Genomic DNA, 26928 nt, shown 5'->3' on the forward strand with positions numbered 1-26928 from the left:
GTCCATCAACTGTGTTTTTTGCAATTTTCACCCCGAGTGGGCTGGGTATGCTCAGACGTGAGTCCCAGGCTCTCCACACCACTGGAGTCAAGCTATCCGGGCTGAAGATGGCTGATAGCCAGAAACCGGTCCTTGGATGCTTGATTCCGGTCTGGGAAAGACATGGCTTGGTAGTTCAGACTGGACTGTTCCCATGAGGCACAGGGTCAGAGCTGATTTGCATACAGCCAGTGTCTAACCCAGGGTGGTGTGGAGTGCAAAAAAACGATGGATTTAGGCCCAGATCCTTGTACTGGGGTGAATGTATGACATTGTTCTACATTCTGTCCATCAACTGTGTTTTTTGCAATTTTCACCCCGAGTGGGCTGGGTATGCTCAGACGTGAGTCCCAGGCTCTCCACACCACTGGAGTCAAGCTATCCAGGCTGAAGATGGCTGATAGCCAGAAACCGGTCCTTGGATGCTTGATTCCGGTCTGGGAAAGACAAGGCTTGGTAGTTCGGACTGGACTGTTCCCATGAGGCACAGGGTCAGAGCTGATTTGCATACAGCCAGTGTCTAACCCAGGGTGGTGTGGAGTGCAAAAAAACGATGGATTTAGGCCCAGATCCTTGTACTGGGGTGAATGTATGACATTGTTCTACATTCTGTCCATCAACTGTGTTTTTTGCCATTTTCACCCCGAGTGGGCTGGGTATGCTCAGACGTGAGTCCCAGGCTCTCCACACCACTGGAGTCAAGATATCCAGGCTGAAGATGGCTGATAGCCAGAAACCGGTCCTTGGATGCTTGATTCCGGTCTGGTAAAGACATGGCTTGGTAGTTCGGACTGGATTGTTCCCATGAGGCACAGGGTCAGAGCTGATTTGCATACAGCCAGTGTCTAACCCAGGGTGGTGTGGAGTGCAAAAAAACGATGGATTTAGGCCCAGATCCTTGTACTGGGGTGAATGTATGACATTGTTCTACATTCTGTCCATCAACTGTGTTTTTTGCAATTTTCACCCCGAGTGGGCTGGGTATGCTCAGACGTGAGTCCCAGGCTCTCCACACCACTGGAGTCAAGCTATCCAGGCTGAAGATGGCTGATAGTCAGAAACCGGTCCTTGATTGCTTGATTCCGGTCTGGGAAAGACAAGGCTTGGTAGTTCGGACTGGACTGTTCCCATGAGGCACAGGGTCAGAGCTGATTTGCATACAGCCAGTGTCTAACCCAGGGTGGTGTGGAGTGCAAAAAAACGATGGAATTAGGCCCAGATCCTTGTACTGGGGTGAATGTATGACATTGTTCTACATTCTGTCCATCAACTGTGTTTTTTGCAATTTTCACCCCGAGTGGGCTGGGTATGCTCAGACGTGAGTCCCAGGCTCTCCACACCACTGGAGTCAAGCTATCCAGGCTGAAGATGGCTGATAGCCAGAAACCGGTCCTTGGATGTTTGATTCCGGTCTGGGAAAGACATGGCTTGGTAGTTCGGACTGGACTGTTCCCATGAGGCACAGGGTCAGAGCTGATTTGCATACAGCCAGTGTCTAACCCAGGGTGGTGTGGAGTGCAAAAAAACGATGGATTTAGGCCCAGATCCTTGTACTGGGGTGAATGTATGACATTGTTCTACATTCTGTCCATCAACTGTGTTTTTTGCAATTTTCACCCCGAGTGGGCTGGGTATGCTCAGACGTGAGTCCCAGGCTCTCCACACCACTGGAGTCAAGCTATCCAGGCTGAAGATGGCTGATAGCCAGAAACCGGTCAATGGATGCTTGATTCCGGTCTGGGAAAGACTTGGCTTGGTAGTTCGGACTGGACTGTTCCCATGAGGCACAGGGTCAGAGCTGATTTGCATACAGCCAGTGTCTAACCCAGGGTGGTGTGGAGTGCAAAAAAACTATGGATTTAGGCCCAGATCCTTGTACTGGGGTGAATGTATGACATTGTTCTACATTCTGTCCATCAACTGTGTTTTTTGCAATTTTCACCCCGAGTGGGCTGGGTATGCTCAGACGTGAGTCCCAGGCTCTCCACACCACTGGAGTCAAGCTATCCAGGCTGAAGATGGCTGATAGGCAGAAACCGGTCCTTGGATGCTTGATTCCGGTCTGGGAAAGACATGGCTTGGTAGTTCGGACTGGACTGTTCCCATGAGGCACAGGGTCAGAGCTGATTTGCATACAGCCAGTGTCTAACCCAGGGTGGTGTGGAGTGCAAAAAAACGATGGATTTAGGCCCAGATCCTTGTACTGGGGTGAATGTGTGACATTGTTCTACATTCTGTCCATCAACTGTGTTTTTTGCAATTTTCACCCCGAGTGGGCTGGGTATGCTCAGACGTGAGTCCCAGGCTCTCCACACCACTGGAGTCAAGCTATCCAGGATGAAGATGGCTGATAGCCAGAAACCGGTCCTTGGATGCTTGATTCCGGTCTGGGAAAGACATGGCTTGGTAGTTCGGACTGGACTGTTCCCATGAGGCACAGGGTCAGAGCTGATTTGCATACAGCCAGTGTCTAACCCAGGGTGGTGTGGAGTGCAAAAAAACGATGGATTTAGGCCCAGATCCTTGTACTGGGGTGAATGTATGACATTGTTCTACATTCTGTCCATCAACTGTGTTTTTTGCAATTTTCACCCCGAGTGGGCTGGGTATGCTCAGACGTGAGTCCCAGGCTCTCCACACCACTGGAGTCAAGCTATCCGGGCTGAAGATGGCTGATAGCCAGAAACCGGTCCTTGGATGCTTGATTCCGGTCTGGTAAAGACATGGCTTGGTAGTTCGGACTGGATTGTTCCCATGAGGCACAGGGTCAGAGCTGATTTGCATACAGCCAGTGTCTAACCCAGGGTGGTGTGGAGTGCAAAAAACGATGGATTTAGGCCCAGATCCTTGTACTGGGGTGAATGTATGACATTGTTCTACATTCTGTCCATCAACTGTGTTTTTTGCAATTTTCACCCCGAGTGGGCTGGGTATGCTCAGACGTGAGTCCCAGGCTCTCCACACCACTGGAGTCAAGCTATCCAGGCTGAAGATGGCTGATAGCCAGAAACCGGTCCTTGGATGCTTGATTCCGGTCTGGGAAAGACTTGGCTTGGTAGTTCGGACTGGACTGTTCCCATGAGGCACAGGGTCAGAGCTGATTTGCATACAGCCAGTGTCTAACCCAGGGTGGTGTGGAGTGCAAAAAAACTATGGATTTAGGCCCAGATCCTTGTACTGGGGTGAATGTATGACATTGTTCTACATTCTGTCCATCAACTGTGTTTTTTGCAATTTTCACCCCGAGTGGGCTGGGTATGCTCAGACGTGAGTCCCAGGCTCTCCACACCACTGGAGTCAAGCTATCCAGGCTGAAGATGGCTGATAGCCAGAAACCGGTCCTTGGATGCTTGATTCCGGTCTGGGAAAGACATGGCTTGGTAGTTCGGACTGGACTGTTCCCATGAGGCACAGGGTCAGAGCTGATTTGCATACAGCCAGTGTCTAACCCAGGGTGGTGTGGAGTGCAAAAAAACGATGGATTTAGGCCCAGATCCTTGTACTGGGGTGAATGTGTGACATTGTTCTACATTCTGTCCATCAACTGTGTTTTTTGCAATTTTCACCCCGAGTGGGCTGGGTATGCTCAGACGTGAGTCCCAGGCTCTCCACACCACTGGAGTCAAGCTATCCAGGATGAAGATGGCTGATAGCCAGAAACCGGTCCTTGGATGCTTGATTCCGGTCTGGGAAAGACATGGCTTGGTAGTTCGGACTGGACTGTTCCCATGAGGCACAGGGTCAGAGCTGATTTGCATACAGCCAGTGTCTAACCCAGGGTGGTGTGGAGTGCAAAAAAACGATGGATTTAGGCCCAGATCCTTGTACTGGGGTGAATGTATGACATTGTTCTACATTCTGTCCATCAACTGTGTTTTTTGCAATTTTCACCCCGAGTGGGCTGGGTATGCTCAGACGTGAGTCCCAGGCTCTCCACACCACTGGAGTCAAGCTATCCGGGCTGAAGATGGCTGATAGCCAGAAACCGGTCCTTGGATGCTTGATTCCGGTCTGGTAAAGACATGGCTTGGTAGTTCGGACTGGATTGTTCCCATGAGGCACAGGGTCAGAGCTGATTTGCATACAGCCAGTGTCTAACCCAGGGTGGTGTGGAGTGCAAAAAACGATGGATTTAGGCCCAGATCCTTGTACTGGGGTGAATGTATGACATTGTTCTACATTCTGTCCATCAACTGTGTTTTTTGCAATTTTCACCCCGAGTGGGCTGGGTATGCTCAGACGTGAGTCCCAGGCTCTCCACACCACTGGAGTCAAGCTATCCAGGCTGAAGATGGCTGATAGCCAGAAACCGGTCCTTGGATGCTTGATTCCGGTCTGGGAAAGACTTGGCTTGGTAGTTCGGACTGGACTGTTCCCATGAGGCACAGGGTCAGAGCTGATTTGCATACAGCCAGTGTCTAACCCAGGGTGGTGTGGAGTGCAAAAAAACTATGGATTTAGGCCCAGATCCTTGTACTGGGGTGAATGTATGACATTGTTCTACATTCTGTCCATCAACTGTGTTTTTTGCAATTTTCACCCCGAGTGGGCTGGGTATGCTCAGACGTGAGTCCCAGGCTCTCCACACCACTGGAGTCAAGCTATCCAGGCTGAAGATGGCTGATAGCCAGAAACCGGTCCTTGGATGCTTGATTCCGGTCTGGGAAAGACATGGCTTGGTAGTTCGGACTGGACTGTTCCCATGAGGCACAGGGTCAGAGCTGATTTGCATACAGCCAGTGTCTAACCCAGGGTGGTGTGGAGTGCAAAAAAACGATGGATTTAGGCCCAGATCCTTGTACTGGGGTGAATGTATGACATTGTTCTACATTCTGTCCATCAACTGTGTTTTTTGCAATTTTCACCCCGAGTGGGCTGGGTATGCTCAGACGTGAGTCCCAGGCTCTCCACACCACTGGAGTCAAGCTATCCAGGCTGAAGATGGCTGATAGCCAGAAACCGGTCCTTGGATGCTTGATTCCGGTCTGGGAAAGACTTGGCTTGGTAGTTCGGACTGGACTGTTCCCATGAGGCACAGGGTCAGAGCTGATTTGCATACAGCCAGTGTCTAACCCAGGGTGGTGTGAAGTGCAAAAAAACTATGGATTTAGGCCCAGATCCTTGTACTGGGGTGAATGTATGACATTGTTCTACATTCTGTCCATCAACTGTGTTTTTTGCAATTTTCACCCCGAGTGGGCTGGGTATGCTCAGACGTGAGTCCCAGGCTCTCCACACCACTGGAGTCAAGCTATCCAGGCTGAAGATGGCTGATAGCCAGAAACCGGTCCTTGGATGCTTGATTCCGGTCTGGGAAAGACATGGCTTGGTAGTTCGGACTGGACTGTTCCCATGAGGCACAGGGTCAGAGCTGATTTGCATACATCCAGTGTCTAACCCAGGGTGGTGTGGAGTGCAAAAAAACGATGGATTTAGGCCCAGATCCTTGTACTGGGGTGAATGTGTGACATTGTTCTACATTCTGTCCATCAACTGTGTTTTTTGCAATTTTCACCCCGAGTGGGCTGGGTATGCTCAGACGTGAGTCCCAGGCTCTCCACACCACTGGAGTCAAGCTATCCAGGATGAAGATGGCTGATAGCCAGAAACCGGTCCTTGGATGCTTGATTCCGGTCTGGGAAAGACATGGCTTGGTAGTTCGGACTGGACTGTTCCCATGAGGCACAGGGTCAGAGCTGATTTGCATACAGCCAGTGTCTAACCCAGGGTGGTGTGGAGTGCAAAAAAACGATGGATTTAGGCCCAGATCCTTGTACTGGGGTGAATGTATGACATTGTTCTACATTCTGTCCATCAACTGTGTTTTTTGCAATTTTCACCCAGAGTGGGCTGGGTATGCTCAGACGTGAGTCCCAGGCTCTCCACACCACTGGAGTCAAGCTATCCGGGCTGAAGATGGCTGATAGCCAGAAACCGGTCCTTGGATGCTTGATTCCGGTCTGGTAAAGACATGGCTTGGTAGTTCGGACTGGATTGTTCCCATGAGGCACAGGGTCAGAGCTGATTTGCATACAGCCAGTGTCTAACCCAGGGTGGTGTGGAGTGCAAAAAACGATGGATTTAGGCCCAGATCCTTGTACTGGGGTGAATGTATGACATTGTTCTACATTCTGTCCATCAACTGTGTTTTTTGCAATTTTCACCCCGAGTGGGCTGGGTATGCTCAGACGTGAGTCCCAGGCTCTCCACACCACTGGAGTCAAGCTATCCAGGCTGAAGATGGCTGATAGCCAGAAACCGGTCCTTGGATGCTTGATTCCGGTCTGGGAAAGACTTTGCTTGGTAGTTCGGACTGGACTGTTCCCATGAGGCACAGGGTCAGAGCTGATTTGCATACAGCCAGTGTCTAACCCAGGGTGGAGTGGAGTGCAAAAAAACGATGGATTTAGGCCCAGATCCTTGTACTGGGGTGAATGTATGACATTGTTCTACATTCTGTCCATCAACTGTGTTTTTTGCAATTTTCACCCCGAGTGGGCTGGGTATGCTCAGACGTGAGTCCCAGGCTCTCCACACCACTGGAGTCAAGCTATCCAGGCTGAAGATGGCTGATAGCCAGAAACCGGTCCTTGGATGCTTGATTCCGGTCTGGGAAAGACATGGCTTGGTAGTTCGGACTGGACTGTTCCCATGAGGCACAGGGTCAGAGCTGATTTGCATACAGCCAGTGTCTAACCCAGGGTGGTGTGGAGTGCAAAAAAACGATGGATTTAGGCCCAGATCCTTGTACTGGGGTGAATGTGTGACATTGTTCTACATTCTGTCCATCAACTGTGTTTTTTGCAATTTTCACCCCGAGTGGGCTGGGTATGCTCAGACGTGAGTCCCAGGCTCTCCACACCACTGGAGTCAAGCTATCCAGGATGAAGATGGCTGATAGCCAGAAACCGGTCCTTGGATGCTTGATTCCGGTCTGGGAAAGACATGGCTTGGTAGTTCGGACTGGACTGTTCCCATGAGGCACAGGGTCAGAGCTGATTTGCATACAGCCAGTGTCTAACCCAGGGTGGAGTGGAGTGCAAAAAAACGATGGATTTAGGCCCAGATCCTTGTACTGGGGTGAATGTATGACATTGTTCTACATTCTGTCCATCAACTGTGTTTTTTGCAATTTTCACCCCGAGTGGGCTGGGTATGCTCAGACGTGAGTCCCAGGCTCTCCACACCACTGGAGTCAAGCTATCCAGGCTGAAGATGGCTGATAGCCAGAAACCGGTCCTTGGATGCTTGATTCCGGTCTGGGAAAGACATGGCTTGGTAGTTCGGACTGGACTGTTCCCATGAGGCACAGGGTCAGAGCTGATTTGCATACAGCCAGTGTCTAACCCAGGGTGGTGTGGAGTGCAAAAAAACGATGGATTTAGGCCCAGATCCTTGTACTGGGGTGAATGTGTGACATTGTTCTACATTCTGTCCATCAACTGTGTTTTTTGCAATTTTCACCCCGAGTGGGCTGGGTATGCTCAGACGTGAGTCCCAGGCTCTCCACACCACTGGAGTCAAGCTATCCAGGATGAAGATGGCTGATAGCCAGAAACCGGTCCTTGGATGCTTGATTCCGGTCTGGGAAAGACATGGCTTGGTAGTTCGGACTGGACTGTTCCCATGAGGCACAGGGTCAGAGCTGATTTGCATACAGCCAGTGTCTAACCCAGGGTGGTGTGGAGTGCAAAAAAACGATGGATTTAGGCCCAGATCCGTGTACTGGGGTGAATGTATGACATTGTTCTACATTCTGTCCATCAACTGTGTTTTTTGCAATTTTCACCCCGAGTGGGCTGGGTATGCTCAGACGTGAGTCCCAGGCTCTCCACACCACTGGAGTCAAGCTATCCAGGCTGAAGATTGCTGATAGGCAGAAACCGGTCCTTGGATGCTTGATTCCGGTCTGGGAAAGACATGGCTTGGTAGTTCGGACTGGACTGTTCCCATGAGGCACAGGGTCAGAGCTGATTTGCATACAGCCAGTGTCTAACCCAGGGTGGTGTGGAGTGCAAAAAAACGATGGATTTAGGCCCAGATCCTTGTACTGGGGTGAATGTGTGACATTGTTCTACATTCTGTCCATCAACTGTGTTTTTTGCAATTTTCACCCCGAGTGGGCTGGGTATGCTCAGACGTGAGTCCCAGGCTCTCCACACCACTGGAGTCAAGCTATCCAGGATGAAGATGGCTGATAGCCAGAAACCGGTCCTTGGATGCTTGATTCCGGTCTGGGAAAGACATGGCTTGGTAGTTCGGACTGGACTGTTCCCATGAGGCACAGGGTCAGAGCTGATTTGCATACAGCCAGTGTCTAACCCAGGGTGGTGTGGAGTGCAAAAAAACGATGGATTTAGGCCCAGATCCTTGTACTGGGGTGAATGTATGACATTGTTCTACATTCTGTCCATCAACTGTGTTTTTTGCAATTTTCACCCCGAGTGGGCTGGGTATGCTCAGACGTGAGTCCCAGGCTCTCCACACCACTGGAGTCAAGCTATCCGGGCTGAAGATGGCTGATAGCCAGAAACCGGTCCTTGGATGCTTGATTCCGGTCTGGTAAAGACATGGCTTGGTAGTTCGGACTGGATTGTTCCCATGAGGCACAGGGTCAGAGCTGATTTGCATACAGCCAGTGTCTAACCCAGGGTGGTGTGGAGTGCAAAAAACGATGGATTTAGGCCCAGATCCTTGTACTGGGGTGAATGTATGACATTGTTCTACATTCTGTCCATCAACTGTGTTTTTTGCAATTTTCACCCCGAGTGGGCTGGGTATGCTCAGACGTGAGTCCCAGGCTCTCCACACCACTGGAGTCAAGCTATCCAGGCTGAAGATGGCTGATAGCCAGAAACCGGTCCTTGGATGCTTGATTCCGGTCTGGGAAAGACTTGGCTTGGTAGTTCGGACTGGACTGTTCCCATGAGGCACAGGGTCAGAGCTGATTTGCATACAGCCAGTGTCTAACCCAGGGTGGTGTGGAGTGCAAAAAAACTATGGATTTAGGCCCAGATCCTTGTACTGGGGTGAATGTATGACATTGTTCTACATTCTGTCCATCAACTGTGTTTTTTGCAATTTTCACCCCGAGTGGGCTGGGTATGCTCAGACGTGAGTCCCAGGCTCTCCACACCACTGGAGTCAAGCTATCCAGGCTGAAGATGGCTGATAGGCAGAAACCGGTCCTTGGATGCTTGATTCCGGTCTGGGAAAGACATGGCTTGGTAGTTCGGACTGGACTGTTCCCATGAGGCACATGGTCAGAGCTGATTTGCATACAGCCAGTGTCTAACCCAGGGTGGTGTGGAGTGCAAAAAAACGATGGATTTAGGCCCAGATCCTTGTACTGGGGTGAATGTGTGACATTGTTCTACATTCTGTCCATCAACTGTGTTTTTTGCAATTTTCACCCCGAGTGGGCTGGGTATGCTCAGACGTGAGTCCCAGGCTCTCCACACCACTGGAGTCAAGCTATCCAGGATGAAGATGGCTGATAGCCAGAAACCGGTCCTTGGATGCTTGATTCCGGTCTGGGAAAGACATGGCTTGGTAGTTCGGACTGGACTGTTCCCATGAGGCACAGGGTCAGAGCTGATTTGCATACAGCCAGTGTCTAACCCAGGGTGGTGTGGAGTGCAAAAAAACGATGGATTTAGGCCCAGATCCTTGTACTGGGGTGAATGTATGACATTGTTCTACATTCTGTCCATCAACTGTGTTTTTTGCAATTTTCACCCCGAGTGGGCTGGGTATGCTCAGACGTGAGTCCCAGGCTCTCCACACCACTGGAGTCAAGCTATCCGGGCTGAAGATGGCTGATAGCCAGAAACCGGTCCTTGGATGCTTGATTCCGGTCTGGTAAAGACATGGCTTGGTAGTTCGGACTGGATTGTTCCCATGAGGCACAGGGTCAGAGCTGATTTGCATACAGCCAGTGTCTAACCCAGGGTGGTGTGGAGTGCAAAAAACGATGGATTTAGGCCCAGATCCTTGTACTGGGGTGAATGTATGACATTGTTCTACATTCTGTCCATCAACTGTGTTTTTTGCAATTTTCACCCCGAGTGGGCTGGGTATGCTCAGACGTGAGTCCCAGGCTCTCCACACCACTGGAGTCAAGCTATCCAGGCTGAAGATGGCTGATAGCCAGAAACCGGTCCTTGGATGCTTGATTCCGGTCTGGGAAAGACTTGGCTTGGTAGTTCGGACTGGACTGTTCCCATGAGGCACAGGGTCAGAGCTGATTTGCATACAGCCAGTGTCTAACCCAGGGTGGTGTGGAGTGCAAAAAAACTATGGATTTAGGCCCAGATCCTTGTACTGGGGTGAATGTATGACATTGTTCTACATTCTGTCCATCAACTGTGTTTTTTGCAATTTTCACCCCGAGTGGGCTGGGTATGCTCAGACGTGAGTCCCAGGCTCTCCACACCACTGGAGTCAAGCTATCCAGGATGAAGATGGCTGATAGCCAGAAACCGGTCCTTGGATGCTTGATTCCGGTCTGGGAAAGACATGGCTTGGTAGTTCGGACTGGACTGTTCCCATGAGGCACAGGGTCAGAGCTGATTTGCATACAGCCAGTGTCTAACCCAGGGTGGTGTGGAGTGCAAAAAAACGATGGATTTAGGCCCAGATCCTTGTACTGGGGTGAATGTATGACATTGTTCTACATTCTGTCCATCAACTGTGTTTTTTGCAATTTTCACCCAGAGTGGGCTGGGTATGCTCAGACGTGAGTCCCAGGCTCTCCACACCACTGGAGTCAAGCTATCCGGGCTGAAGATGGCTGATAGCCAGAAACCGGTCCTTGGATGCTTGATTCCGGTCTGGTAAAGACATGGCTTGGTAGTTCGGACTGGATTGTTCCCATGAGGCACAGGGTCAGAGCTGATTTGCATACAGCCAGTGTCTAACCCAGGGTGGTGTGGAGTGCAAAAAACGATGGATTTAGGCCCAGATCCTTGTACTGGGGTGAATGTATGACATTGTTCTACATTCTGTCCATCAACTGTGTTTTTTGCAATTTTCACCCCGAGTGGGCTGGGTATGCTCAGACGTGAGTCCCAGGCTCTCCACACCACTGGAGTCAAGCTATCCAGGCTGAAGATGGCTGATAGCCAGAAACCGGTCCTTGGATGCTTGATTCCGGTCTGGGAAAGACTTTGCTTGGTAGTTCGGACTGGACTGTTCCCATGAGGCACAGGGTCAGAGCTGATTTGCATACAGCCAGTGTCTAACCCAGGGTGGAGTGGAGTGCAAAAAAACGATGGATTTAGGCCCAGATCCTTGTACTGGGGTGAATGTATGACATTGTTCTACATTCTGTCCATCAGCTGTGTTTTTTGCAATTTTCACCCTGAGTGGGCTGGGTATGCTCAGACGTGAGTCCCAGGCTCTCCACACCACTGGAGTCAAGCTATCCAGGCTGAAGATGGCTGATAGCCAGAAACCGGTCCTTGGATGCTTGATTCCGGTCTGGGAAAGACATGGCTTGGTAGTTCGGACTGGACTGTTCCCATGAGGCACAGGGTCAGAGCTGATTTGCATACAGCCAGTGTCTAACCCAGGGTGGTGTGGAGTGCAAAAAAACGATGGATTTAGGCCCAGATCCTTGTACTGGGGTGAATGTGTGACATTGTTCTACATTCTGTCCATCAACTGTGTTTTTTGCAATTTTCACCCCGAGTGGGCTGGGTATGCTCAGACGTGAGTCCCAGGCTCTCCACACCACTGGAGTCAAGCTATCCAGGATGAAGATGGCTGATAGCCAGAAACCGGTCCTTGGATGCTTGATTCCGGTCTGGGAAAGACATGGCTTGGTAGTTCGGACTGGACTGTTCCCATGAGGCACAGGGTCAGAGCTGATTTGCATACAGCCAGTGTCTAACCCAGGGTGGAGTGGAGTGCAAAAAAACGATGGATTTAGGCCCAGATCCTTGTACTGGGGTGAATGTATGACATTGTTCTACATTCTGTCCATCAACTGTGTTTTTTGCAATTTTCACCCCGAGTGGGCTGGGTATGCTCAGACGTGAGTCCCAGGCTCTCCACACCACTGGAGTCAAGCTATCCAGGCTGAAGATGGCTGATAGCCAGAAACCGGTCCTTGGATGCTTGATTCCGGTCTGGGAAAGACATGGCTTGGTAGTTCGGACTGGACTGTTCCCATGAGGCACAGGGTCAGAGCTGATTTGCATACAGCCAGTGTCTAACCCAGGGTGGTGTGGAGTGCAAAAAAACGATGGATTTAGGCCCAGATCCTTGTACTGGGGTGAATGTGTGACATTGTTCTACATTCTGTCCATCAACTGTGTTTTTTGCAATTTTCACCCCGAGTGGGCTGGGTATGCTCAGACGTGAGTCCCAGGCTCTCCACACCACTGGAGTCAAGCTATCCAGGATGAAGATGGCTGATAGCCAGAAACCGGTCCTTGGATGCTTGATTCCGGTCTGGGAAAGACATGGCTTGGTAGTTCGAACTGGACTGTTCCCATGAGGCACAGGGTCAGAGCTGATTTGCATACAGCCAGTGTCTAACCCAGGGTGGTGTGGAGTGCAAAAAAACGATGGATTTAGGCCCAGATCCGTGTACTGGGGTGAATGTATGACATTGTTCTACATTCTGTCCATCAACTGTGTTTTTTGCAATTTTCACCCCGAGTGGGCTGGGTATGCTCAGACGTGAGTCCCAGGCTCTCCACACCACTGGAGTCAAGCTATCCAGGCTGAAGATGGCTGATAGGCAGAAACCGGTCCTTGGATGCTTGATTCCGGTCTGGGAAAGACATGGCTTGGTAGTTCGGACTGGACTGTTCCCATGAGGCACAGGGTCAGAGCTGATTTGCATACAGCCAGTGTCTAACCCAGGGTGGTGTGGAGTGCAAAAAAACGATGGATTTAGGCCCAGATCCTTGTACTGGGGTGAATGTGTGACATTGTTCTACATTCTGTCCATCAACTGTGTTTTTTGCAATTTTCACCCCGAGTGGGCTGGGTATGCTCAGACGTGAGTCCCAGGCTCTCCACACCACTGGAGTCAAGCTATCCAGGATGAAGATGGCTGATAGCCAGAAACCGGTCCTTGGATGCTTGATTCCGGTCTGGGAAAGACATGGCTTGGTAGTTCGGACTGGACTGTTCCCATGAGGCACAGGGTCAGAGCTGATTTGCATACAGCCAGTGTCTAACCCAGGGTGGTGTGGAGTGCAAAAAAACGATGGATTTAGGCCCAGATCCTTGTACTGGGGTGAATGTATGACATTGTTCTACATTCTGTCCATCAACTGTGTTTTTTGCAATTTTCACCCCGAGTGGGCTGGGTATGCTCAGACGTGAGTCCCAGGCTCTCCACACCACTGGAGTCAAGCTATCCGGGCTGAAGATGGCTGATAGCCAGAAACCGGTCCTTGGATGCTTGATTCCGGTCTGGTAAAGACATGGCTTGGTAGTTCGGACTGGATTGTTCCCATGAGGCACAGGGTCAGAGCTGATTTGCATACAGCCAGTGTCTAACCCAGGGTGGTGTGGAGTGCAAAAAACGATGGATTTAGGCCCAGATCCTTGTACTGGGGTGAATGTATGACATTGTTCTACATTCTGTCCATCAACTGTGTTTTTTGCAATTTTCACCCCGAGTGGGCTGGGTATGCTCAGACGTGAGTCCCAGGCTCTCCACACCACTGGAGTCAAGCTATCCAGGCTGAAGATGGCTGATAGCCAGAAACCGGTCCTTGGATGCTTGATTCCGGTCTGGGAAAGACTTGGCTTGGTAGTTCGGACTGGACTGTTCCCATGAGGCACAGGGTCAGAGCTGATTTGCATACAGCCAGTGTCTAACCCAGGGTGGTGTGGAGTGCAAAAAAACTATGGATTTAGGCCCAGATCCTTGTACTGGGGTGAATGTATGACATTGTTCTACATTCTGTCCATCAACTGTGTTTTTTGCAATTTTCACCCCGAGTGGGCTGGGTATGCTCAGACGTGAGTCCCAGGCTCTCCACACCACTGGAGTCAAGCTATCCAGGCTGAAGATGGCTGATAGCCAGAAACCGGTCCTTGGATGCTTGATTCCGGTCTGGGAAAGACATGGCTTGGTAGTTCGGACTGGACTGTTCCCATGAGGCACAGGGTCAGAGCTGATTTGCATACAGCCAGTGTCTAACCCAGGGTGGTGTGGAGTGCAAAAAAACGATGGATTTAGGCCCAGATCCTTGTACTGGGGTGAATGTATGACATTGTTCTACATTCTGTCCATCAACTGTGTTTTTTGCAATTTTCACCCCGAGTGGGCTGGGTATGCTCAGACGTGAGTCCCAGGCTCTCCACACCACTGGAGTCAAGCTATCCAGGCTGAAGATGGCTGATAGCCAGAAACCGGTCCTTGGATGCTTGATTCCGGTCTGGGAAAGACTTGGCTTGGTAGTTCGGACTGGACTGTTCCCATGAGGCACAGGGTCAGAGCTGATTTGCATACAGCCAGTGTCTAACCCAGGGTGGTGTGAAGTGCAAAAAAACTATGGATTTAGGCCCAGATCCTTGTACTGGGGTGAATGTATGACATTGTTCTACATTCTGTCCATCAACTGTGTTTTTTGCAATTTTCACCCCGAGTGGGCTGGGTATGCTCAGACGTGAGTCCCAGGCTCTCCACACCACTGGAGTCAAGCTATCCAGGCTGAAGATGGCTGATAGCCAGAAACCGGTCCTTGGATGCTTGATTCCGGTCTGGGAAAGACATGGCTTGGTAGTTCGGACTGGACTGTTCCCATGAGGCACAGGGTCAGAGCTGATTTGCATACATCCAGTGTCTAACCCAGGGTGGTGTGGAGTGCAAAAAAACGATGGATTTAGGCCCAGATCCTTGTACTGGGGTGAATGTGTGACATTGTTCTACATTCTGTCCATCAACTGTGTTTTTTGCAATTTTCACCCCGAGTGGGCTGGGTATGCTCAGACGTGAGTCCCAGGCTCTCCACACCACTGGAGTCAAGCTATCCAGGATGAAGATGGCTGATAGCCAGAAACCGGTCCTTGGATGCTTGATTCCGGTCTGGGAAAGACATGGCTTGGTAGTTCGGACTGGACTGTTCCCATGAGGCACAGGGTCAGAGCTGATTTGCATACAGCCAGTGTCTAACCCAGGGTGGTGTGGAGTGCAAAAAAACGATGGATTTAGGCCCAGATCCTTGTACTGGGGTGAATGTATGACATTGTTCTACATTCTGTCCATCAACTGTGTTTTTTGCAATTTTCACCCAGAGTGGGCTGGGTATGCTCAGACGTGAGTCCCAGGCTCTCCACACCACTGGAGTCAAGCTATCCGGGCTGAAGATGGCTGATAGCCAGAAACCGGTCCTTGGATGCTTGATTCCGGTCTGGTAAAGACATGGCTTGGTAGTTCGGACTGGATTGTTCCCATGAGGCACAGGGTCAGAGCTGATTTGCATACAGCCAGTGTCTAACCCAGGGTGGTGTGGAGTGCAAAAAACGATGGATTTAGGCCCAGATCCTTGTACTGGGGTGAATGTATGACATTGTTCTACATTCTGTCCATCAACTGTGTTTTTTGCAATTTTCACCCCGAGTGGGCTGGGTATGCTCAGACGTGAGTCCCAGGCTCTCCACACCACTGGAGTCAAGCTATCCAGGCTGAAGATGGCTGATAGCCAGAAACCGGTCCTTGGATGCTTGATTCCGGTCTGGGAAAGACTTTGCTTGGTAGTTCGGACTGGACTGTTCCCATGAGGCACAGGGTCAGAGCTGATTTGCATACAGCCAGTGTCTAACCCAGGGTGGAGTGGAGTGCAAAAAAACGATGGATTTAGGCCCAGATCCTTGTACTGGGGTGAATGTATGACATTGTTCTACATTCTGTCCATCAACTGTGTTTTTTGCAATTTTCACCCCGAGTGGGCTGGGTATGCTCAGACGTGAGTCCCAGGCTCTCCACACCACTGGAGTCAAGCTATCCAGGCTGAAGATGGCTGATAGCCAGAAACCGGTCCTTGGATGCTTGATTCCGGTCTGGGAAAGACATGGCTTGGTAGTTCGGACTGGACTGTTCCCATGAGGCACAGGGTCAGAGCTGATTTGCATACAGCCAGTGTCTAACCCAGGGTGGTGTGGAGTGCAAAAAAACGATGGATTTAGGCCCAGATCCTTGTACTGGGGTGAATGTGTGACATTGTTCTACATTCTGTCCATCAACTGTGTTTTTTGCAATTTTCACCCCGAGTGGGCTGGGTATGCTCAGACGTGAGTCCCAGGCTCTCCACACCACTGGAGTCAAGCTATCCAGGATGAAGATGGCTGATAGCCAGAAACCGGTCCTTGGATGCTTGATTCCGGTCTGGGAAAGACATGGCTTGGTAGTTCGGACTGGACTGTTCCCATGAGGCACAGGGTCAGAGCTGATTTGCATACAGCCAGTGTCTAACCCAGGGTGGAGTGGAGTGCAAAAAAACGATGGATTTAGGCCCAGATCCTTGTACTGGGGTGAATGTATGACATTGTTCTACATTCTGTCCATCAACTGTGTTTTTTTGCAATTTTCACCCCGAGTGGGCTGGGTATGCTCAGACGTGAGTCCCAGGCTCTCCACACCACTGGAGTCAAGCTATCCAGGCTGAAGATGGCTGATAGCCAGAAACCGGTCCTTGGATGCTTGATTCCGGTCTGGGAAAGACATGGCTTGGTAGTTCGGACTGGACTGTTCCCATGAGGCACAGGGTCAGAGCTGATTTGCATACAGCCAGTGTCTAACCCAGGGTGGTGTGGAGTGCAAAAAAACGATGGATTTAGGCCCAGATCCTTGTACTGGGGTGAATGTGTGACATTGTTCTACATTCTGTCCATCAACTGTGTTTTTTGCAATTTTCACCCCGAGTGGGCTGGGTATGCTCAGACGTGAGTCCCAGGCTCTCCACACCACTGGAGTCAAGCTATCCAGGATGAAGATGGCTGATAGCCAGAAACCGGTCCTTGGATGCTTGATTCCGGTCTGGGAAAGACATGGCTTGGTAGTTCGGACTGGACTGTTCCCATGAGGCACAGGGTCAGAGCTGATTTGCATACAGCCAGTGTCTAACCCAGGGTGGTGTGGAGTGCAAAAAAACGATGGATTTAGGCCCAGATCCGTGTACTGGGGTGAATGTATGACATTGTTCTACATTCTGTCCATCAACTGTGTTTTTTGCAATTTTCACCCCGAGTGGGCTGGGTATGCTCAGACGTGAGTCCCAGGCTCTCCACACCACTGGAGTCAAGCTATCCGGGCTGAAGATGGCTGATAGCCAGAAACCGGTCCTTGGATGCTTGATTCCGGTCTGGGAAAGAAATGGCTTGGTAGTTCGGACTGGACTGTTCCCATGAGGCACAGGGTCAGAGCTGATTTGCATACAGCCAGTGTCTAACCCAGGGTGGTGTGGAGTGCAAAAAACGATGGATTTAGGCCCAGATCCTTGTACTGGGGTGAATTTATGACATTGTTCTACATTCTGTCCATCAACTGTGTTTTTTGCAATTTTCACCCCGAGTGGGCTGCGTATGCTCAGACGTGAGTCCCAGGCTTTCCACACCACTGGAGTCAAGCTATCCAGGCTGAAGATGGCTGATAGCCAGAAACCGGTCCTTGGATGCTTGATTCCGGTCTGGTAAAGACATGGCTTGGTAGTTCGGACTGGATTGTTCCCATGAGGCACAGGGTCAGAGTTGATTTGCATACAGCCAGTGTCTAACCCAGGGTGGTGTGGAGTGCAAAAAACGATGGATTTAGGCCCAGATCCTTGTACTGGGGTGAATGTATGACATTGTTCTACATTCTGTCCATCAACTGTGTTTTTTGCAATTTTCACCCCGAGTGGGCTGGGTATGCTCAGACGTGAGTCCCAGGCTCTCCACACCACTGGAGTCAAGCTATCCAGGCTGAAGATGGCTGATAGCCAGAAACCGGTCCTTCGATGCTTGATTCCGGTCTGGGAAAGACTTTGCTTGGTAGTTCGGACTGGACTGTTCCCATGAGGCACAGGGTCAGAGCTGATTTGCATACAGCCAGTGTCTAACCCAGGGTGGAGTGGAGTGCAAAAAAACGATGGATTTAGGCCCAGATCCTTGTACTGGGGTGAATGTATGACATTGTTCTACATTCTGTCCATCAACTGTGTTTTTTGCAATTTTCACCCCGAGTGGGCTGGGTATGCTCAGACGTGAGTCCCAGGCTCTCCACACCACTGGAGTCAAGCTATCCAGGCTGAAGATGGCTGATAGCCAGAAACCGGTCCTTGGATGCTTGATTCCGGTCTGGGAAAGACATGGCTTGGTAGTTCGGACTGGACTGTTCCCATGAGGCACAGGGTCAGAGCTGATTTGCATACAGCCAGTGTCTAACCCAGGGTGGTGTGGAGTGCAAAAAAACGATGGATTTAGGCCCAGATCCTTGTACTGGGGTGAATGTGTGACATTGTTCTACATTCTGTCCATCAACTGTGTTTTTTGCAATTTTCACCCCGAGTGGGCTGGGTATGCTCAGACGTGAGTCCCAGGCTCTCCACACCACTGGAGTCAAGCTATCCAGGATGAAGATGGCTGATAGCCAGAAACCGGTCCTTGGATGCTTGATTCCGGTCTGGGAAAGACATGGCTTGGTAGTTCGGACTGGACTGTTCCCATGAGGCACAGGGTCAGAGCTGATTTGCATACAGCCAGTGTCTAACCCAGGGTGGAGTGGAGTGCAAAAAAACGATGGATTTAGGCCCAGATCCTTGTACTGGGGTGAATGTATGACATTGTTCTACATTCTGTCCATCAACTGTGTTTTTTGCAATTTTCACCCCGAGTGGGCTGGGTATGCTCAGACGTGAGTCCCAGGCTCTCCACACCACTGGAGTCAAGCTATCCAGGCTGAAGATGGCTGATAGCCAGAAACCGGTCCTTGGATGCTTGATTCCGGTCTGGGAAAGACATGGCTTGGTAGTTCGGACTGGACTGTTCCCATGAGGCACAGGGTCAGAGCTGATTTGCATACAGCCAGTGTCTAACCCAGGGTGGTGTGGAGTGCAAAAAAACGATGGATTTAGGCCCAGATCCTTGTACTGGGGTGAATGTGTGACATTGTTCTACATTCTGTCCATCAACTGTGTTTTTTGCAATTTTCACCCCGAGTGGGCTGGGTATGCTCAGACGTGAGTCCCAGGCTCTCCACACCACTGGAGTCAAGCTATCCAGGATGAAGATGGCTGATAGCCAGAAACCGGTCCTTGGATGCTTGATTCCGGTCTGGGAAAGACATGGCTTGGTAGTTCGGACTGGACTGTTCCCATGAGGCACAGGGTCAGAGCTGATTTGCATACAGCCAGTGTCTAACCCAGGGTGGTGTGGAGTGCAAAAAAACGATGGATTTAGGCCCAGATCCGTGTACTGGGGTGAATGTATGACATTGTTCTACATTCTGTCCATCAACTGTGTTGTTTGCAATTTTCACCCCGAGTGGGCTGGGTATGCTCAGACGTGAGTCCCAGGCTCTCCACACCACTGGAGTCAAGCTATCCGGGCTGAAGATGGCTGATAGCCAGAAACCGGTCCTTGGATGCTTGATTCCGGTCTGGGAAAGAAATGGCTTGGTAGTTCGGACTGGACTGTTCCCATGAGGCACAGGGTCAGAGCTGATTTGCATACAGCCAGTGTCTAACCCAGGGTGGTGTGGAGTGCAAAAAACGATGGATTTAGGCCCAGATCCTTGTACTGGGGTGAATTTATGACATTGTTCTACATTCTGTCCGTCAACTGTGTTTTTTGCAATTTTCACCCCGAGTGGGCTGCGTATGCTCAGACGTGAGTCCCAGGCTTTCCACACCACTGGAGTCAAGCTATCCAGGCTGAAGATGGCTGATAGCCAGAAACCGGTCCTTGGATGCTTGATTCCGGTCTGGGAAAGACATGGCTTGGTAGTTCGGACTGGACTGTTCCCATGAGGCACAGGGTCAGAGCTGATTTGCATACAGCCAGTGTCTAATCCAGGGTGGTGTGGAGTTCAAAAAAACGATGGATTTAGGCCCAGATCCTTGTACTGGGGTGAATGTATGACATTGTTCTACATTCTGTCCATCAACTGTATTTTTTGCAATTTTCACCCCGAGTGGGCTGGGTATGCTCAGACGTGAGTCCCAGGCTCTCCACACCACTGGAGTCAAGCTATCCAGGCTGAAGATGGCTGATAGCCATAAACCGGTCCTTGGATGCTTGATTCCGGTCTGGGAAAGAGATGGCTTGGTAGTTCGGACTGGACTGTTCCCATGAGGCACAGGGTCAGAGCTGATTTGCATACAGCCAGTGTCTAACCCAGGATGGTGTGGAGTGCAAAAAAACAATGGATTTAGGCCCAGATCCTTGTACTGGGGTGAATGTATGACATTGTTCTACATTCTGTCCATCAACTGTGTTTTTTGCAATTTTCACCCCGAGTGGGCTGGGTATGCTCAGACGTGAGTCCCAGGCTCTCCACACCACTGGAGTCAAGCTATCCAGGCTGAAGATGGCTGATAGCCAGACACCGGTCCTTGGATGCTTGATTCCGGTCTGGGAAAGACATGGCTTGGTAGTTTGGACTGGACTGTTCCCATGAGGCACAGGTTCAGAGCTGATTTGCATACAGCCAGTGTCTAACCCAGGGTGGTGTGGAGTGCAAAAAAACGATGGATTTAGGCCCAGATCCTTGTACTGGGGTGAATGTATGACATTGTTCTACATTCTGTCCATCAACTGTGTATTTTGCAATTTTCACCCCGAGTGGGCTGGGTATGCTCAGACGTGAGTCCCAGGCTCTCCACACCACTGGAGTCAAGCTATCCAGGCTGAAGATGGCTGATAGCCAGAAACCGGTCCTTGGATGCTTGATTCCGGTCTGGGAAAGAAATGGCTTGGTAGTTCGGACTGGACTGTTCCCATGAGGCACAGGGTCAGAGCTGATTTGCATACAGCCAGTGTCTAACCCAGGGTGGTGTGGAGTGCAAAAAAACGATGGAATTAGGCCCAGATCCTTGTACTGGGGTGAATGTGTGACATTGTTCTACATTCTGTCCATCAACTGTGTTTTTTGCAATTTTCACCCCGAGTGGGCTGGGTATGCTCAGACGTGCGTCCCAGGCTCTCCACACCACTGGAGTCAAGCTATCCGGGCTGAAGATGGCTGATAGCCAGAAACCGGTCCTTGGATGCTTGATTCCGGTCTGGGAAAGACATGGCTTGGTAGTTGGGACTGGACTGTTCCCATGAGGCACAGGGTCAGAGCTGATTTGCATACAGCCAGTGTCTAACCCAGGGTGGTGTGGAGTGCAAAAAAACGATGGATTTAGGCCCAGATCCTTGTACTGGGGTGAATGTATGACATTGTTCTACATTCTGTCCATCAACTGTGTTTTTTGCAATTTTCACCCCGAGTGGGCTGCGTATGCTCAGACGTGAGTCCCAGGCTCTCCACACCACTGGAGTCAAGCTATCCAGGCTGAAGATGGCTGATAGCCAGAAACCGGTCCTTGGATGCTTGATTCCGGTCTGGGAAAGACATGGCTTGGTAGTTCGGACTGGACTGTTCCCATGAGGCACAGGGTCAGAGCTGATTTGCATACAGCCAGTGTCTAACCCAGGGTGGTGTGGAGTGCAAAAAACGATGGAATTAGGCCCATATCCTTGGACTGGGGTGAATGTATGACATTGTTCTACATTCTGTCCATCAACTGTGTTTTTTGCAATTTTCACCCCGAGTGGGCTGGGTATGCTCAGACGTGAGTCCCAGGCTCTTCACACCACTGGAGTCAAGCTATCCAGGCTGAAGATGGCTGATAGCCAGAAACCGGTCCTTGGATGCTTGATTCCGTTCTGGGAAAGACATGGCTTGGTAGTTCGGACTGGACTGTTCCCATGAGGCACAGGGTCAGAGCTGATTTGCATACAGCCAGTGTCTAACCCAGGGTGGTGTGGAGTGCAAAAAAACGATGGATTTAGGCCCAGATCCTTGTACTGGGGTGAATGTATGACATTGTTCTACATTCTGTCCATCAACTGTGTTTTTTGCAATTTTCACCCCGAGTGGGCTGGGTATGCTCAGACGTGAGTCCCAGGCTCTCCACACCACTGGAGTCAAGCTATCCAGGCTGAAGATGGCTGATAGCCAGAAACCGGTCCTTGGATGCTTGATTCCGGTCTGGGAAAGACATGGCTTGGTAGTTCGGACTGGACTGTTCCCATGAGGCACAGGGTCAGAGCTGATTTGCATACAGCCAGTGTCTAACCCAGGGTGGTGTGGAGTGCAAAAAAACGATGGATTTAGGCCCAGATCCTTGTACTGGGGTGAATGTATGACATTGTTCTACATTCTGTCCATCAACTGTGTTTTTTGCAATTTTCACCCCGAGTGGGCTGGGTATGCTCAGACGTGAGTCCCAGGCTCTCCACACCACTGGAGTCAAGCTATCCAGGCTGAAGATGGCTGATAGCAAGAAACCGGTCCTTGGATGCTTGATTCCGGTCTGGGAAAGACATGGCTTGGTAGTTCGGACTGGACTGTTCCCATGAGGCACAGGGTCAGAGCTGATTTGCATACAGCCAGTGTCTAACCCAGGGTGGTGTGGAGTGCAAAAATACGATGGATTTAGGCCCAGATCCTTGTACTGGGGTGAATGTATGACATTGTTCTACATTCTGTCCATCAACTGTGTTTTTTGCAATTTTCACCCCGAGTGGGCTGGGTATGCTCAGACGTGAGTCCCAGGCTCTCCACACCACTGGAGTCAAGCTATCCAGGCTGAAGATGGCTGATAGCCAGAAACCGGTCCTTGGATGCTTGATTCCGGTCTGGGAAAGACATGGCTTGGTAGTTCGGACTGGACTGTTCCCATGAGGCACAGGGTCAGAGCTGATTTGCATACAGCCAGTGTCTAACCCAGGGTGGTGTGGAGTGCAAAAAAACGATGGATTTAGGCCCAGATCCTTGTACTGGGGTGAATGTATGACATTGTTCTACATTCTGTCCATCAACTGTGTTTTTTGCAATTTTCACCCCGAGTGGGCTGGGTATGCTCAGACGTGAGTCCCAGGCTCTCCACACCACTGGAGTCAAGCTATCCAGGCTGAAGATGGCTGATAGCCAGAAACCGGTCCTTGGATGCTTGATTCCGGTCTGGGAAAGACATGGCTTGGTAGTTCGGACTGGACTGTTCCCATGAGGCACAGGGTCAGAGCTGATTTGCATACAGCCAGTGTCTAACCCAGGGTGGTGTGGAGTGCAAAAAAACGATGGATTTAGGCCCAGATCCTTGTACTGGGGTGAATGTATGACATTGTTCTACATTCTGTCCATCAACTGTGTTTTTTGCAATTTTCACCCCGAGTGGGCTGGGTATGCTCAGACGTGAGTCCCAGGCTCTCCACACCACTGGAGTCAAGCTATCCGGGCTGAAGATGGCTGATAGCCAGAAACCGGTCCTTGGATGCTTGATTCCGGTCTGGGAAAGACATGGCTTGGTAGTTCGGACTGGACTGTTCCCATGAGGCACAGGGTCAGAGCTGATAGGCATACAGCCAGTGTCTAACCCAGGGTGGTGTGGAGTGCAAAAAAACGATGGATTTAGGCCCAGATCCTTGTACTGGGGTGAATGTATGACATTGTTCTACATTCTGTCCATCAACTGTGTTTTTTGCAATTTTCACCCCGAGTGGGCTGGGTATGCTCAGACGTGAGTCCCAGGCTCTCCACACCACTGGAGTCAAGCTATCCGGGCTGAAGATGGCTGATAGCCAGAAACCGGTCCTTGGATGCTTGATTCCGGTCTGGGAAAGACATGGCTTGGTAGTTCGGACTGGACTGTTCCCATGAGGCACAGGGTCAGAGCTGATTTGCATACAGCCAGTGTCTAACCCAGGGTGGTGTTGAGTGCAAAAAAACGATGGATTTAGGCCCAGATCCTTGTACTGGGGTGAATGTATGACATTGTTCTACATTCTGTCTATCAACTGTGTTTTTTGCAATTTTCACCCCGAGTGGGCTGGGTATGCTCAGACGTGAGTCCCAGGCTCTCCACACCACTGGAGTCAAGCTATCCAGGCTGAAGATGGCTGATAGCCAGAAACCGGTCCTTGGATGCTTGATTCCGGTCTGGGAAAGACATGGCTTGGTAGTTCGGACTGGACTGTTCCCATGAGGCACAGGGTCAGAGCTGATTTGCATACAGCCAGTGTCTAACCCAGGGTGGTGTGGAGTGCAAAAAAACGATGGATTTAGGCCCAGATCCTTGTACTGGGGTGAATGTATGACATTGTTCTACATTCTGTCCATCAACTGTGTTTTTTGCAATTTTCACCCCGAGTGGGCTGGGTATGCTCAGACGTGAGTCCCAGGCTCTCCACACCACTGGAGTCAAGCTATCCAGGCTGAAGATGGCTGATAGCCAGAAACCGGTCCTTGGATGCTTGATTCCAGTCTGGGAAAGACATGGCTTGGTAGTTCGGACTGGACTGTTCCCATGAGGCACAGGGTCAGAGCTGATTTGCATACAGCCAGTGTCTAACCCAGGGTGGTGTGGAGTGCAAAAAAACGATGGATTTAGGCCCAGATCCTTGTACTGGGGTGAATGTATGACATTGTTCTACATTCTGTCCATCAACTGTGTTTTTTGCAATTTTCACCCCGAGTGGGCTGGGTATGCTCAGACGTGAGTCCCAGGCTCTCCACACCACTGGAGTCAAGCTATCCAGGCTGAAGATGGCTGATAGCCAGAAACCGGTCCTTGGATGCTTGATTCCGGTCTGGGAAAGACATGGCTTGGTAGTTCGGACTGGACTGTTCCCATGAGGCACAGGGTCAGAGCTGATTTGCATACAGCCAGTGTCTAACCCACGGTGGTGTGGAGTGCAAAAAAACGATGGATTTAGGCCCAGATCCTTGTACTGGGGTGAATGTATGACATTGTTCTACATTCTGTCCATCAACTGTGTTTTTTGCAATTTTCACCCCGAGTGGGCTGGGTATGCTCAGACGTGAGTCCCAGGCTCTCCACACCACTGGAGTCAAGCTATCCAGGCTGAAGATGGCTGATAGCCAGAAACCGGTCCTTGGATGCTTGATTCCGTTCTGGGAAAGACATGGCTTGGTAGTTCGGACTGGACTGTTCCCATGAGGCACAGGGTCAGAGCTGATTTGCATACAGCCAGTGTCTAACCCAGGGTGGTGTGGAGTGCAAATATACGATGGATTTAGGCCCAGATCCTTGTACTGGGGTGAATGTATGACATTTTTCTACATTCTGTCCATCAACTGTGTTTTTTGCAATTTTCACCCCGAGTGGGCTGGGTATGCTCAGACGTGAGTCCCAGGCTCTCCACACCACTGGAGTCAAGCTATCCAGGCTGAAGATGGCTGATAGCCAGAAACCGGTCCTTGGATGCTTGATTCCGGTCTGGGAAAGACATGGCTTGGTAGTTCGGACTGGACTGTTCCCATGAGGCACAGGGTCAGAGCTGATTTGCATACAGCCAGTGTCTAACCCAGGGTGGTGTGGAGTGCAAAAAAACGATGGATTTAGGCCCAGATCCTTGTACTGGGGTGAATGTATGACATTGTTCTACATTCTGTCCATCAACTGTGTTTTTTGCAATTTTCACCCCGAGTGGGCTGGGTATGCTCAGACGTGAGTCCCAGGCTCTCCACACCACTGGAGTCAAGCTATCCAGGCTGAAGATGGCTGATAGCCAGAAACCGGTCCTTGGATGCTTGATTCCGGTCTGGGAAAGACATGGCTTGGTAGTTCGGACTGGACTGTTCCCATGAGGCACAGGGTCAGAGCTGATTTGCATACAGCCAGTGTCTAACCCAGGGTGGTGTGGAGTGCAAAAAAACGATGGATTTAGGCCCAGATCCTTGTACTGGGGTGAATGTATGACATTGTTCTACATTCTGTCCATCAACTGTGTTTTTTGCAATTTTCACCCCGAGTGGGCTGGGTATGCTCAGACATGAGTCCCAGGCTCTCCACACCACTGGAGTCAAGCTATCCGGGCTGAAGATGGCTGATAGCCAGAAACCGGTCCTTGGATGCTTGATTCCGGTCTGGGAAAGACATGGCTTGGTAGTTCGGACTGGACTGTTCCCATGAGGCACAGGGTCAGAGCTGATTTGCATACAGCCAGTGTCTAACCCAGGGTGGTGTGGAGTGCAAAAAAACGATGGATTTAGGCCCAGATCCTTGTACTGGGGTGAATGTATGACATTGTTCTACATTCTGTCTATCAACTGTGTTTTTTGCAATTTTCACCCCGAGTGGGCTGGGTATGCTCAGACGTGAGTCCCAGGCTCTCCACACCACTGGAGTCAAGCTATCCAGGCTGAAGATGGCTGATAGCCAGAAACCGGTCCTTGGATGCTTGATTCCGGTCTGGGAAAGACATGGCTTGGTAGTTCGGACTGGACTGTTCCCATGAGGCACAGGGTCAGAGCTGATTTGCATACAGCCAGTGTCTAACCCAGGGTGGTGTGGAGTGCAAAAAAACGATGGATTTAGGCCCAGATCCTTGTACTGGGGTGAATGTATGACATTGTTCTACATTCTGTCCATCAACTGTGTTTTTTGCAATTTTCACCCCGAGTGGGCTGGGTATGCTCAGACGTGAGTCCCAGGCTCTCCACACCACTGGAGTCAAGCTATCCAGGCTGAAGATGGCTGATAGCCAGAAACCGGTCCTTGGATGCTTGATTCCGGTCTGGGAAAGACATGGCTTGGTAGTTCGGACTGGACTGTTCCCATGAGGCACAGGGTCAGAGCTGATTTGCATACAGCCAGTGTCTAACCCAGGGTGGTGTGGAGTGCAAAAAAACGATGGATTTAGGCCCAGATCCTT

The sequence above is a fragment of the Lissotriton helveticus genome, chromosome 8, assembly GCF_964261635.1.
Source record: "Lissotriton helveticus chromosome 8, aLisHel1.1, whole genome shotgun sequence".
Lineage (NCBI taxonomy): Eukaryota > Metazoa > Chordata > Amphibia > Caudata > Salamandridae > Lissotriton > Lissotriton helveticus.